The sequence below is a fragment of the Terrapene carolina genome, unplaced genomic scaffold (genome assembly GCF_002925995.2).
Source record: "Terrapene carolina triunguis isolate 2854851 unplaced genomic scaffold, T_m_triunguis-2.0 Scaffold69, whole genome shotgun sequence".
NCBI classification, from domain to species: Eukaryota; Metazoa; Chordata; order Testudines; family Emydidae; genus Terrapene; species Terrapene triunguis.
The window spans coordinates 67,379,324-67,394,010 of record NW_020664420.1 but is presented as its reverse complement, the minus strand read 5'-3'; positions in this window follow the sequence as shown (position 1 = coordinate 67,394,010).

Below are 14,687 nucleotides of genomic sequence, written 5' to 3'. Positions count from 1 at the left end.
CTTAAGAACCACAGAGATACATTTTAAAAGGACCAACAATATGTGCAGCCACACACTTGCACACAGATTCTTACATGTAAAGAGTGCAATTGCATGTCTAACACCATTCTTTATTTGCAAATAAATATTCAAAGGCTTTGTTCCAGGCACTGGTAAGGTAAGACATCAGAAATATGGTTTAACTAGACCACATCTTTACGAAGCAACATCTGGAAACTACCCAGCAGTAACTTGTCCAGTGCACATCCTCCTTCGCTCCATAATCCATACCATCTAGTGGATGGCTGCTGTCAATCCATCTTCCCCTCCCTCCCCCCCCCCCGATCCCAACATACACTTTTATTCTGGTCCCAGCACCACTACTTGGACCCCACTGCCCTCCCTTGTGTGAGGGTTAACGAGGTGGGGAAGTGGGAATTGTTTCCTCGCTGTACCAGACATTAGGAGCCCCAACTCCAGTCTCCAACTTCTTTAAGAAACGCCTTTATCTAATCCATTTCCAGTTCCAGTTTGTCAGGAAACCGCACCCCCTATTGATCAATTAGCTGCATTGGAAACTGGACACTGCCAAGTTCCGATAACATGAACTTACAACATAAACTACGCACTGGGTCCCTGGGTTGCTAAGAGGGAGATGAAAAAACCCCACACTACCCAGACCAGTCTGGCAGTAAGTTGAAAAATTCTTTCCTGGCCCCCATTTCCTGGCAACCAGCATAATGCCCACAACAAGGCTGCAAAGCTCAGTCCTATTCTAACCACAAGGAGCGGCAGGGAAGAGGACTCTTCTTCCCAGAGCAGAATGGTGCCCCCGGACATGGGAAACACTAATAAGGCCTCTTCTTGGGTGACAGGAGCCAACAGGTCTACACTGCCCCTTCTGCCCAGTCAGCCAGCCACAGAACCCCTCCCCCCCAAGCCCATGAAGAGGCTGAGTTCCCTCAAAGAGAGGAGGAAAAAATGGGGAGGGCATACTTCTCAAAGGGGCAAAGGGTTTTTTTCCCTGCTGGCTCAAAGCCTCCCCACCTCTAAGGTTGTGGAGATAGGCAAGGCATTGCACGCAATATCAAATACAAGAGACTGAAATCTTATCATCAGAGCTGGTCAAAGAATTCTATGCAAAATGATCCCCCAGCAAACAACTGGCAGGAATCAGGGCCTGGAGCAGAGCTAGTCTCCAGCCAGCCTCATCAGTACGGCTGGTGTGCGTCACGCTGCCTGATTAGCCACACCTCCTGACTGGCTGCAGGGGCCAGCAGAAGCAGCAGCAGTTCACTGGCTTCTAAATGCTCATACCCACCACTGTGCCTGCTCCTTTGTTACCTTGTTCCTCCTGCTTCTGCCTTACACCCAGACTTGCCTCTGTCCTGCCCCTGCCTTGAACCTCCTCCTTGCCTGCTACCTTGCTCGCTCCAGTTCCTGCCTTCTGGTTCTGACCCTTGGCTCCGGGTCCTGACTACAGACTCCGTCTTTACCCTTGGCTCTGGCATCCAGTTCCTGCCCTCCAGTGTGACCTTTAGCTCCAGCTTTCCAAGTACTGACCCCGGCTTGCCCCTCGGGTCTGGTATCCAATTCCTGACCTCCAGTGAGAGCTTTGGCTTTGGCTCCTTATTAGATGCCCTCTCCAACTACTAGGGTAGACCGTCTTTGTCCCAGTCAGCTGACAACAATGCAGTTTCTTCAGAACCAAAAGTTTTCACAGGAAAGTATCAATTATGAGCACTCACTCACTCACTCAATAAATAATAAAGTTATTGAAGACAATTTTGTAACAAAAAATAATTTTCAATTGAAATGTCAACCTATGTAATTTCATTCTTTGATTAAAATAAATTAAAAACAAAAAACCCCTAAACAAACAAAAACAAAAAGCACCTAACATTAAGTCAAACTCTCCATTCCAAGCAAAAGTTATCCATTTGAAATTTCCTGCAAGAAAACTGATTTTTTTGTACTGCAAAATTTCAAACAAAAGGTTTTTAGTTCAGAATTTCTTATGAGAAAGCTTTCATTTTTCTCACCAGCTCTTATCATTCTTACAAAAAAGAATAAGAAAGCAAGATAAATCCCCAAAAGACAGAGACGGAGTGAGATTTGGCAAATCACTATGTTTCATAAATCGCAGTGTAATTATAAATAAATGCTTCTTGTACACTGTTAAGATGACCTGGGGGACTTGACTATTTAGGCAGCAACTGCTGATAGAAATCATCTCCCTTCAACAGTATTAAGGACTCATGTATGGATCTTCTAATATACCTTGAGATACAGAGCAAGCATTCATTAACAAATGTTTTCTCTTCTTTCTGTACTCTAATTCCTGAAGCATATCCAACAGTTACCTGAATGACTCTGCCACCATGCTTTCTCTCCCTCTCCATCCCTCCCTGTCCCCTTGTGTTTTTATCATCAACCGCTTTGCCTAGTAGCTACTCCACAAATGTATGCTTCCTGACATCTGTTTTCAGTTTATCTTTCTTGCATGCCCTTTTCGAGTTTCATGTTCTATCATCAGTGCAGTGGGACAAATTCATCCCTGATGTAACTCTACTGTAGCCAATGGCTGTAGGGGTGGATTTGGCCTGGTCTGTTTAGACGGTTAACACTATCTAAACTATTAAAAATGACATTTCAATGCAATTCCCTCTGACCTGTCATGTTCTATGAGATGAATCTCTATTTGTCCTATAATCATCATTTACTCCCAGGATCAACTCTACCGCTTTTATCAAAGGTTACTTATTTTATGCTGCACTTCTCTTTTCACTGGAATTCACATAGTGGTCTTAGGTTTTCCTGTGGTGATGTTAGTAATAAAGGTGCAAAAATTATTAAATGAAGCTGTAAAAACAAGGCCAGGGTTCTACATGCCTCCTACCCAGTCCCATCTCCCATCTAACACAATTAATAAAATACACAAAAATCAATAATAAATAAGTAGGACCTCAATCCTGCAAGGTGCTGAAAGATCTTCACTCTGTGGGGTGACTCCATACTCTAAACTTAACAGGACTGATCACTAGCTTTAGGAATTTTTCACTAAAGTTTTTAGGAGAGATACCTCACATGACACCACCACAACCCGCTACGATGTGGCCTTTGAGAAAGAAACTTGAGGGGGGAGCCAGCCAAAGACTGAAGTCAGCAGAGCAGTTGCAGAAGCAGCTTAAGCGGGGACTGGCGGGACATTGATGATATCATAAGAATATTTTATAGTTTTGACTGGACATTCTATGCCCTATGTTCATTGGCTGTTTGCTCCAACCCCTCACAGTCTCCTCATATCAGCCTCACTCCACACCCGTTCCCTCACACCCTTCTTCCTTTCCTGACATACCATCTACGCTCCCCATCCCTTTCCTTGTCTTGCTGTTTTGCTTATCTATATCCAACTAAATCCCATCTTCCCCAAAATAACTGTGGCACTAACATTTGGTGCCATCATATTGTTCACTGTGTTTGTTTGCTTCCCCCACTCTGTCAGTCCTATCTAAAGTATGTCCACATTTCAAGCTGGGGGTATTGTAAAGGAAATGTATAAAGAACTGTGAAATGCAAATCCGATAAACTGGACAGTCAATTATAGGGTGTTAAACAGGCCTGAGTGCAACAGTTATAAAACAAAATGCTATGACAAAGGCATGGCATGCGCAGACACTCCAGTACTACAGTGAGCAGTGCTGAAGAAGCACCTTGGATTACCACAATTAACCACTGGAACAAGTTACTAAGGGTTGTAATGGATTCTCCATCACTGGCAATTTTAAAATCAAGACTGGATGTTGTTCTAAAAGTTTTGCTCTAGGAATTATTTTGGGGGAAGTTCTATGGCCTCTTCTGGCCTTGGGATCTATAAATCTAGGTGTAAGATTATATTATTTCAATTAGTTCCTATTTCTGAAGTAACAAACTTATTCTAGCCACATGTAAGGATTTTTGATTTTTAACAGTAAATAGGAGCATTCTACAATATTTGCCATGAACAGGTTTTTGCAATCATGGGTGTAGAGGCACTGTTGCTATTATATCTAGCATTCTGCTAACTACGCAATAATAGTCACTCATGGTCATCCACATGCACACATGGATTTACCATAATAGCAGGGGAAAAACACATTTAAAATGTCATCACTGTGCCAAAATACTTGTTACTGCACATGTCGCAAAGGGATTCCAATTCAAAATAAACATGGCACATTTACAAAATCCTCAATGCTTGGGCTGCCAAAAGAGCTCTTGTCAATAGTAGGAAAAACTGAGAAAAAGATTTTCTACCTCCTGCTCAATTTCTGCTGGCCTGTACGTGTAACTTACAGGGTCTCAAGTTGCTGGGTTCAGAAAGTCAAGGATAAATTAGTAAAAGAAACAACTGTCCAAAAAAGACATTTTCAGAGAGAGGAAACAATTTTAAACAAACTTTCCAGGACCAGATGCAAGCTTCAAACACCACAAGAAGCAGAAAATAAGAAATCAACAAGTCACCTCAACAAATCACACCCAAATCAACATAAACAAGTTAGGGTTTGTCTTATAGGCAATATTAACCAAGCAATATATTAGCTTTAAAGGAGAAGGGTCTAAGTGGTTAGAAAAGGGAACCAGGATTTAAGATTCTGGGATTCTAATGTGTCTCTACCCCACTCTATGACTTTGGGTCACTGTATCCCTGTTATCCCATCTGTATAACATGCTACAGTATCTCACAGAATGTTACAAGCTAAGCTAAGGCACTTTGAGATCCAGAGATGCAAGATACCATATAAACATACATATTTTATTTATACTTCTATTTAACAATGAGGGTAAGTGACATTGCTGGCCAGAAAATCTATGATTATTTAGACCTGAAGGTTAAGAAGAATATAATGCACTTTATGTGATGTTCAGCAGACCTGGGTGAATACTGCAAAAGTTTTTCCATTAATATTAGCAAATGTTCATGGAAGCCGAAATCAAAAGTTAAATGTTTAAGTATTGGCTGAAACAGAAATTTAAATTCATGCATGCTTACACTGCAGCAAAGAAACACCCCCGTACTATTTACTAACCAATCACAATTGGCTCAAATAGTAACCAGCAAATGCTCCAAGAGAACTGTTCAATCAACACACAGAATTTAAATAGTTGGGGAAAAAACCCTATTTTTGAATTATTGAAATTATTTGAATAAATCAGTCTGGTATTTCACAAGTATAGCAAGGAGGCTAAATTAATTGACCCAAATTATTTGTTTCAAATTATTTGATCACTTCTACTGATTTGTTTTGGGGGTGTCCGCAAAGTTTCATCCTGTTTATGCATTCAACTTTTACTGTATCAGAACACAATGAATTACAAAAATCATTATTAATAAGTTAACAAACTATAGATCTGGTAAAAAATAAATAAAATAAAGCTAACGACTCAATAACCTGAGCAGGAAGAACTGGAAATGATGCTAATTCAGAGTAGAAGCCTGGCAAGCATTTGCTGCTAACGAAAACTGGAAAATCCTTCTTAAAGTGATGTTAAAACATAAATACATAGAGAGACAAAAGGAAAGGAGAATTGCCAAATATTTGACATTCAAATAATCAGCCAATCAACCAAATATAAGAGTACTGAACAAGGAGGAAGTGAACAAGAGTTCTCTTTCTTGCTATGCACGAGGGTGAAGGGATGGTTGAGGCAGAATTATGTTAAGCAGGGTATATTTTTTCTCTCGAAATAATAGTCTCTCTTCATATTTCGATGCATTTTAAGGATTAATTACTGCTCTCCTCCATGCTTCTGTGGCCAATGCGGGAAGAAAGGGTGGCAGGCTGTATCCCCTCCGACTCAATTGCCTTGCACAAGGTATCGCAGACACTCATTCTAAATACTTAAATTCTGAGTGCAAGGACTTCCACTGTGCCCAATGTGTGGGCATAAGGGAGGCTGGGGAGTGATTAGAGGTTTTTTTATTTTGATTGTTCAAATGTCACAACATTACTGGGAAGGGGACAATTCTTTGGAACAGAAGTTTAGGGCCTGACTGTGCGCAGCTTCTGTGTAAGAAGACAAGGCGCATTTGTGTGCCCATGCAGGGGTTGGCTATGATGAAAGTGCTTGCACTCAAGGGTCAAGTCTCTACTCGACTTTGTCAATAACATTTCCCACCATTGCTATCACCAAATGGGACTGACAGCCATTGGTGTTTTAACTACTATAGCAGGTCTATACTAAATGGTACTTAAAACACTCCCACGTTTTGCCAGTCAGACTACAGAGGCACTCCTACCAGACTACAGAGGCACTCCTACCAGACTACAGAGGCACTCCTACCAATACTTGCAATGATAGAGGTATATCAGTGATAGCCAGGGTAGGAAAATATTTTATGAAAAAATTCTAAGGGGAAATTTTCAAAGGCAGAAGGGGGAGTTTGGCACCCAACTCCCACTGAAAGTCAATTTAAGTTGGGTACCTAATTCCTTTTTGTGCATTTAAAAATCTTCTCTTAGCACAGACAAGGCATTAGAGCAGTGGTGGGCAACCCGGCTGCTGTTTTCCGCAGCTCCCTTTGGCTGGGAACGGTGAACCGTGGCCACTGGGAGCTGCGGGCGGCCGTGCAAATGTAAACAAACAGTCTGGTGGCCTGCCAGCAGCTAACCCTGACGGGACACAGGATGTCCACCACTGCCTTAGAGTGCATGGATTTCAAAGGGCTAGTGCTGCTATTTGTATTAGCCTTTGAAGAATTAGCAAGGAGGAAATGGGGCCATATTCATTGCCCCCCCCCCATAAACAGTCAGCAAAGATAACATTTATACGAACTCAAAAAGAGAGAATGTTTACCAGATATATTTTTATTTATTGATCTTTAACACAAATTAAGTCTTCAATGATCAACTTGTACAAATTGTCAGGTGTTTTCTGTAAGGCTGTGCTCTGCACTACAGTATCCTATGCCTATCACATAGTAGCCACAGTGGATCACACCCAGTGAACAAAAATATGTTTTATCATGCTTAGGTTCAGTGAATATTCAGGAGTCCCTTTGAAAATATAAAATGGACAACATTTTTTCAATTAAGCTGAATTTGCTTATTTCCAGTCCCATCTGGAGATGGTAAATCAATCAGAGTGCACATGCTATTCTAGAGTAAATTAATTTACCCAACACACAAAGTTAAAACAAACCTGGCATATGGAAAAAACACACTAGCTTTGAAGAGACACTGGCTACCACATCAATCTAAATAACTATAGTACATGAATTCATAAACACATGCACCATAAATAAACTGAAGATTGAAAATGGCTGCTGTTGCCTCTCTGATGGTACTTGCTATTTACCATTTTTCACATGAAACAGAGAACTTGAGTTGTGCAGGACTAAAACATCAACTGCAGGCTTATTTGATTTGCAACTTGATAATGATTCAATATGTCACACAATTTATAAACATTTAATGAACATAAACTGAGTGTATGCTTCCCTTAGAACATGTCATTTTTGTTTTATTTGTAATAGATTTTTTTCATGATGGCAGCAAATAGTATTCACAAAAAACACCAATGTAAGTTGACAATATGATGATGATAAAACCTAAGTCTTAATCTTGCAACTTTACTCACAGTAGCCCAGTTTCTGATAATGGTGCTTCTCAAAAACAAAATGCTACCCAATGTGAATAAGAGTGGAAAAATCTGGCTCACTATGAGCTCCAATAAGGTCAGTAGGACTCTGTGTAAGTAAAAATTGCAGGATCAGATCCATAAGTTGTAATTTTGCCAATCAAGCATGATGAATAGACTGTTGTAAAGTTGATTTACTTAGCAGGATTGACTCCACTGTAGAGAACTCAGTCAGTACAAACCTTTCTTATTACCAAAGATCTTGGCTTTGATTTTGAGTCCTAGAGTCACCTAGCAGTGCGATAGCACTATCTTCTTTGTATTTCGGACATTTTAGACACCTACAGTGACAGAGAAAAGGTTCTTTGAAAACATTTCATGTAACACACTGATTTCTGAAATACTACAGAAAGCTCATGAAGTATTCACTTAAACTCAATTAAAAACGATTCATTTCATGTCTGAGGCAGTGATGGTGAAACTCGTAAATAAATTTACAACCAATTACTGACATAGAAATAAACCTCTTAAAAGAAGCATTTAGAATACACCATGGACATGCTTTTATAATGTCTCAAGTGCAGCAGCATATGAGCTTGTACTGTAACAGCAACAGCTACCAAAATACTGTAGCTATGTACCCACAGGCAGTCATCTTTCAAAAACCTATGTGGCTTAGTGAGTCAATCATAGATTATTTATGATCTTATTTGTTGGTCCACCTTGCCTTTAAAAAACCAAAAGACAGAGAGAGAGAGAGAGAGAGAGAGGGAGAAAGCGACTGGAATGCTGGCTGTTTGTACTGTCATAGCTGTAATTCTGTGGAGAAATTGCGGGGAAAATGAATGTTACATTCAATAGCTATGAATACTGTACACATTAATTTGTATTTTGACTTACATGAGCTGTCCAACATTACACAGAAACCCAGTCGCACAGTTCAAAGTAGAACCCAGGAATCCTGTAATTACTAAACTACATTACCTCCTCCATATTTAACCACTAATCATCACAGTCTTTGTTTCTGTTATAATGAATGTTCTGCTACTGCACAATTGAGTACCAAAAATCCTATTTCTTCCATTTATAACAATACTTGAGATTCCAGGAAAATGTTCCTGTGAGCACAATAGGAAAATTCTCCTAATTTACAATGAATCCCAATTTTTTAAATAGTCGTTATACATCATAGCTAGCCTACACGCGACAGGTTATCACACATCTGATTCAAAGAGCTTCTCTTGCTTCCTGTATCTCACTACATCACAGCTAGTTTGACATTCTGCTTAAATAAAGACTGCCTCCAATGTGAGAATAAACTTGTCATAGGAATAAATTTACTGTCAGCCTTAAAGAACCTGTGATCACGGTTTTGATGTCTCTGTATTGTAAAATATAACAACAGAGAACCAACTGCAAGAGTTTTTCCACTTAATATTTACACTGGTAATATAACATAACTATTTTATAAGCCTGGGACTGCTGAATAAATTTAAGTAAATATACCCTTTTCATACAGTGATGGCTTTCTTGGTCATGTCTCAATAACTTTGTGACAGGAGTTGCAAAGATATAAAATACATAAATATACACATTATCTAAAACAGGTGGTAAAAATGCAGGTGGCTGGTGTACACTGATGTTCCCAATATCGCTAATAGAAGCAGAACTGCACAGGTGCTAGTGGAATACTGGGAGAATTTGACAAAAACACAGCCCTGGGGGAGTCTCAGAACATGCTGATTCTGAGTTGGGACCCCTTTCATGGAAAGGGCCAAGAGAATTGAATTTTTGCCAAAGATCCTTTGTCCAAGATGTTCATTAGTCATTGAAGTTAAATAGGTTTCTTCAAAACAAACAGAGCCCAAAGTTTCAACAGTTTGGCTAAAAATTCCTTCCTTTCTCAACTGTTCAGGTCACGTTTTCACTGATTCTCCGGTTATCTGAAGGTATCTACACTTCGAGCTGGAGGTTTATTTTCCAGATCATGGAGACATACTAATTGAGCTAGTACACACACACACACACACACACACATATCTATCACAGTGTGAGCAGCAGGAGGTGCTAGGCACCCAGAGTATGATCCTGTCTGAGATACTAGGTACGTACTTCGGGTGGCTAGCCCCTCCTGTTGCTCCTGCGGCCACAGCTACACTTCTTTTTTGAGTGCGCCAGCTCAGTCAGAGCTAGCACAGGTATGTATCCTTGAGCTGGAAATTACACCTCCAACTTGAAGTGTAGACATACCCATCATCTCAGTGCAAGACAAGACCATAAATCCAAGCATTAAAAAAACCCCGAACTAGTACATTTTTTATTCATCATAAAAAAAAAATAAAAGGGACAAATACATTTTCCCCTCTTTGCTAGTTGCTTGTAATATACACATTTGTTAGACAGAAAAACAAACTGAGTTGCAGTGTTTAATTTGTAATGAAAGAGGTGCCGGGGCATAAGCAATTAGGTGCCAGTGCTCAAGCAATTTTTTTACTTTAATCACTGACACGGCAAGCCTAGAGGTGCTGGGGCTCAGCTCTGGCACAAATTAAGCACTGCTGAGTCATGAAAAAAACACCTTAATCTAAGATGTAAAGGGAAAAATAAGGCAAAAAGAATTGTCCAATAAGTTCTTAATGAGAAAATGTTGACTGTTAGCCTATTTATGCAAGCTGGAGTTGTGCTAGATTTGCTGCTAAAGATTCATCAGTGTTTCAAGGACATCTGCAGGGATAGTATCTTTGTGAGTATAACAAGATGACGATTGGTTTGCTAGTATGGATAGTCTGGTTGCTAAGAAAGCATGACTCACATTCAGATTTTAGGCATATATTCTCCTCCGATACACTGGTGAAATCCCACAGAATCACCAGGTCTGCACTAGTGACACTCAGGGGAGAATTTGTCCTTATAGGTGATAATGATAAAAATAATATTAATGATATTATATAACATATAGCATTAAAATGGCTGAAGGCTGAGTTCCAGCTCCTCCACTTACCTAACTACCCGTCGGCATAGTTCCCAAGCATTCACTTCCCTACACCAATCACCAACACATAAGATGAGCGTCTGCATGTTTATGGTGAGGGAATCAGGCTGAGTATGACTATCTTCCTTCACTGGATGGGAAAAGCGGGGAACTGAGGCTACATCTACATTTCAGTTGGGGGTGTAATTCTTACCTTGCACAGACATTCTTGTGCTAGCTCTACTCAAGCTAGTGCCTAAAAATGGCAGTGTGGCTGGGATAGCACGGGCAGCAGCTTGGGCTAGCTGCCTTAGTACAAAACCTCCAACACCCCTGAGTGCATACTCGGGCCACTGGCCCAAGCTACTGCCTATGATACCGCAGCTACACTTCTATTTTTAGCATACTAGATAGAACCACACAAGCTCAGAATCATATCTTACAGATCAAATGCAGATGTACTTCGAGTGTCCGCCTGCACTGGGGTGAAAGAACGTCTGCTGTGGCTGTTTCTATAGCATGGCATCCTGACCCGTGACTCTGCTGTTGAAGGGTGTTTCCTCTCTTCGCCATCACTAGAGTTAACACTGACTGCATCTTTTCACTGTCTAATTCTATACACTGATGTCAGAAAGTTGTCTGATACACTATAAAACATGCATTTATCTCATCTTAAATTTGCTGTGGAATAATTCTTCTGAATAATGGAGAAGTAAATCTAACACAATACAAAAATCTGATATAAAAAGTTGATGTCTAAACCCTCTATCCAATTCAGAGTGCTATTAACACACACCAGCATTCACTAATTAACATGCTTTTGTACTGTATGACCCAGCGGGTGAGTTGTGTCTATTTACACCTTCACAGAATTTGGCCCAGATTTTTTCCCATTATTCCTGAAAGTCTTAGCAGGGACGATGAATAAAAGCTAACTAACAATAGCATTATGATAATCTTTCCAGATCCATTTCCAGATCGCTCTTCCTGAGCAGCTCTTATTTATAGATTTTCAGGCTAGAAGGGACCATTATAATCATCTAGTCAGACCTCCTGCATAATATAGAATTTTACACAGAAGTTCCTGTACAAAACACATAACTTCAGGTTGAGCCAAAGCACATCTTTTAGGAAGAAATTCAATTTTGATTTCAAGACTTCAAGTGATGGAAAATTGACCATATTCCAATGTAAATTGTTTAATTCTGTCTCTGTTATGTATTTGCACCTTATTTCTAGTCTGATTTTGTCTAGTTTCAACTTTCAGCCATTGGATCTTGTCATATCTTTGTTTGCTAAATTAAAAAACCCTCTATTATCAGAAATCTTTCCATATAGACCATCAACAAGTCCCTTTTTAACCTTCTCTTTTATGAGCTAAACCGATCATATTCTTAAATCTCTCACTGTAAGGCAGATTTTTCAGACCTCAAATCATTCTTGCAGATCTTTTCTGAACTCTCGCCAATTTTTCAATATCCTTTATGATGTATAGATGCCAGAAATTGACACAGTATTCCAGGAATGGTCTCACTAATACCATATGCTGAGGTAATACCACCACCCATACTTCTCCTCAGTATACACTTATTTGTACATCCAAGGATCATATTAGTCCTCACTGCCCTGGGAACTCATGTTCAGTTGTACAGCTGGCTGGAAGATATGCTGTTTTGTCAAAGCTGAAATGTTTCACAGAGATGTATCAGTTTCCACAGGGCACACTCTCTCACATATTCCTGATATGAGAGAAATTCTACAGCCTGGCTGTTAGGGCACTAGGTAGGGATGTGGGAAACCCACATTCAAGTTTCTGCTCTACCTGATTTGGAGGTATCTCTGATTAAAAAAAAAACTCAGCTCGGAATCAGGCAAAGCAGGGACTTAAACCTTGAGTCTCCCCCATCCTGGGCTACACACACTGGAAAGAGGTTCAAAGGGTTTGTTTTCATTCTAATGTGGAAGGAAAACAAATTCTGAAACCTCTAAAGTTGCTGCAAAATGGAATTGTCATCTCTATTCCACTCTATTCAGCCAGTTATCCACCATGACTACCAAGTCCTTCTGAGAATCACTGCTTTGCAGGATGCAGACTGCCAACCAGCAAGTGTGCCCTTCATTATTTGTTTCTAGACATATGACTATGCATGTGACTGTATTAAAATGTATGCTTTGCTATAAAGAGTGGATCCTCCTTCACATTCAGTCAAAGAAGCTTTGGGATACATAGTTCTACAAAGAGCAAGATTGATATTAAAATGTTTTTCTTTATTTTCAAGCTGGAAGCAGTTTCTTGCACTGTAGTTGTGAAGTTCTAAACCTTTCTTCAATCTGATGGCTATGATGTTCTACTGGCTACAATAGCTTACTAATTTTCTACATGGGAAGACATTACTTCAAGCTGTTTGAGGAAAGTCAGAAACCGGAAGCTCTCACTCCTAGAAAGAATTAGCTCCTTGACTTTCTTCATTGATCTTTCACTTTTTTTGAGTCTTCAGAGAATTATATATTTCTGGCAAGGTACTAAATGATGTTTGAGGGTCATTTCTTTTCTTTCAAGGTTATACAACACAGCCTAAATCTATATGTTTGACCTTGTCTCCATTCCTTCTCTCCTGTCCACAATGACCCTTTAATTTCTTTCTTCCACTCCTGACTCCATGCATTTTTCATGCAGCCACCTATACATTGTATAACTTTCCTGAATCTATTTGTTAACCACTTCTTTCCTCCTCTTGATCCCTCAAAGAAGTCATTTCCCCTTGCTACCTATGAAAAATGAGTTCAAAAATTTCAAAACTAATTGAACAGACCATCAGCAGGTATTTATGCCAACTGTGAGAGATCAGTATTATATCCTTTTATCCTCCTCCTCTCCGGCATCCTTTTTTTCATTTTATGAGACTCATTTATTGTGTCTGTATTTAAACTGTAAATTCTTTGTGAGGGCAGGGGACCATCACTACCTATTTCTATCAAGTGCCTAACATGCGTGGGATGCTCAAAAATAATAAACAGAGACATTACAGGAAACAATATGAAAAACAGCTGGGTGAATACTTGATTTTGTTGGTTTGCAGTCAGTTTAAAAAAAATAAAAAAATGGTCAAACTGAGTCCAACCTATGAAAAATTGAAAAATCAGTTTCAGGTCAAGTGAAACATGCTTTATTCAATATGAAATGGATTTTTCCAGGCAGCAGTAGAAGACTACCATATAAGCTTGGCAGAGTAGACAGAGCACTCGCTCAGGAAGTGGCAGACCTGGGTTTAATTCCCCCTCCAACTGATCTGGAGAAAGGACAACATGGGTCACCAACATTCTAAATTAGTGCCCTAGCCACCATGTTATAAAGTCCTTCTTACTCTCTTTCCCTGGTGCAATCCCTGTTCATTGTCATTATGAATTGACACTATGAATGATGAATTTGTGTCAATCTCAAAAACATTTTTTGGGGGGATGGAAACTATTTGCAGTTAATGTCAAATTCATGAGTTGTTTGCGTCATCCAAAACTGCATTTCTCAGTGAATAAACTATTAATCTGAAAAATTTCACCCAGCTCTAATAAAGAAGTCAGTTGTCCATTTTCTGCATTTTAATGAACATGTAACTGAAATCTTCACTCATTTTCCTTCAAACAGAAGTTTTCTAAGTAAGTTTAAACCCTGTCAGTTAGTATAAATCAAGCATTGCTTGCTGATCAATATCATTCAGCATCTAGTGCTAGGTTCTCAACCTATTTACCATTGTGGGCCACATATGCAGCTTTCTGTGTGTTATGTGAGCCACATCTACACTATATACTACCTGTATGGCCCTGAGGATGTCACATGGGTCGCAGCTGTGTGCTGATTGAGCCACAAGTGGCCTGCGGGCCATGGGTTGAGAACCATTGATCTAGAGTGTAAAAAGCCAGGTTCCATCCTTTCCTTTCCATTTTTTACAGTGCTAAGTATAGGGTGACCAGATAGAAAGTGTGAAAAATCGGGACGGGGTCGGGGAGTAATAAGCAGCTATATAAGAAAAAGCCCCATATATTGGGATTGTCCCTATAAAATCGGGACATCTGGTCACCCTAGCTAAGTACAAATCGCACATAGATTATTATAGAACTT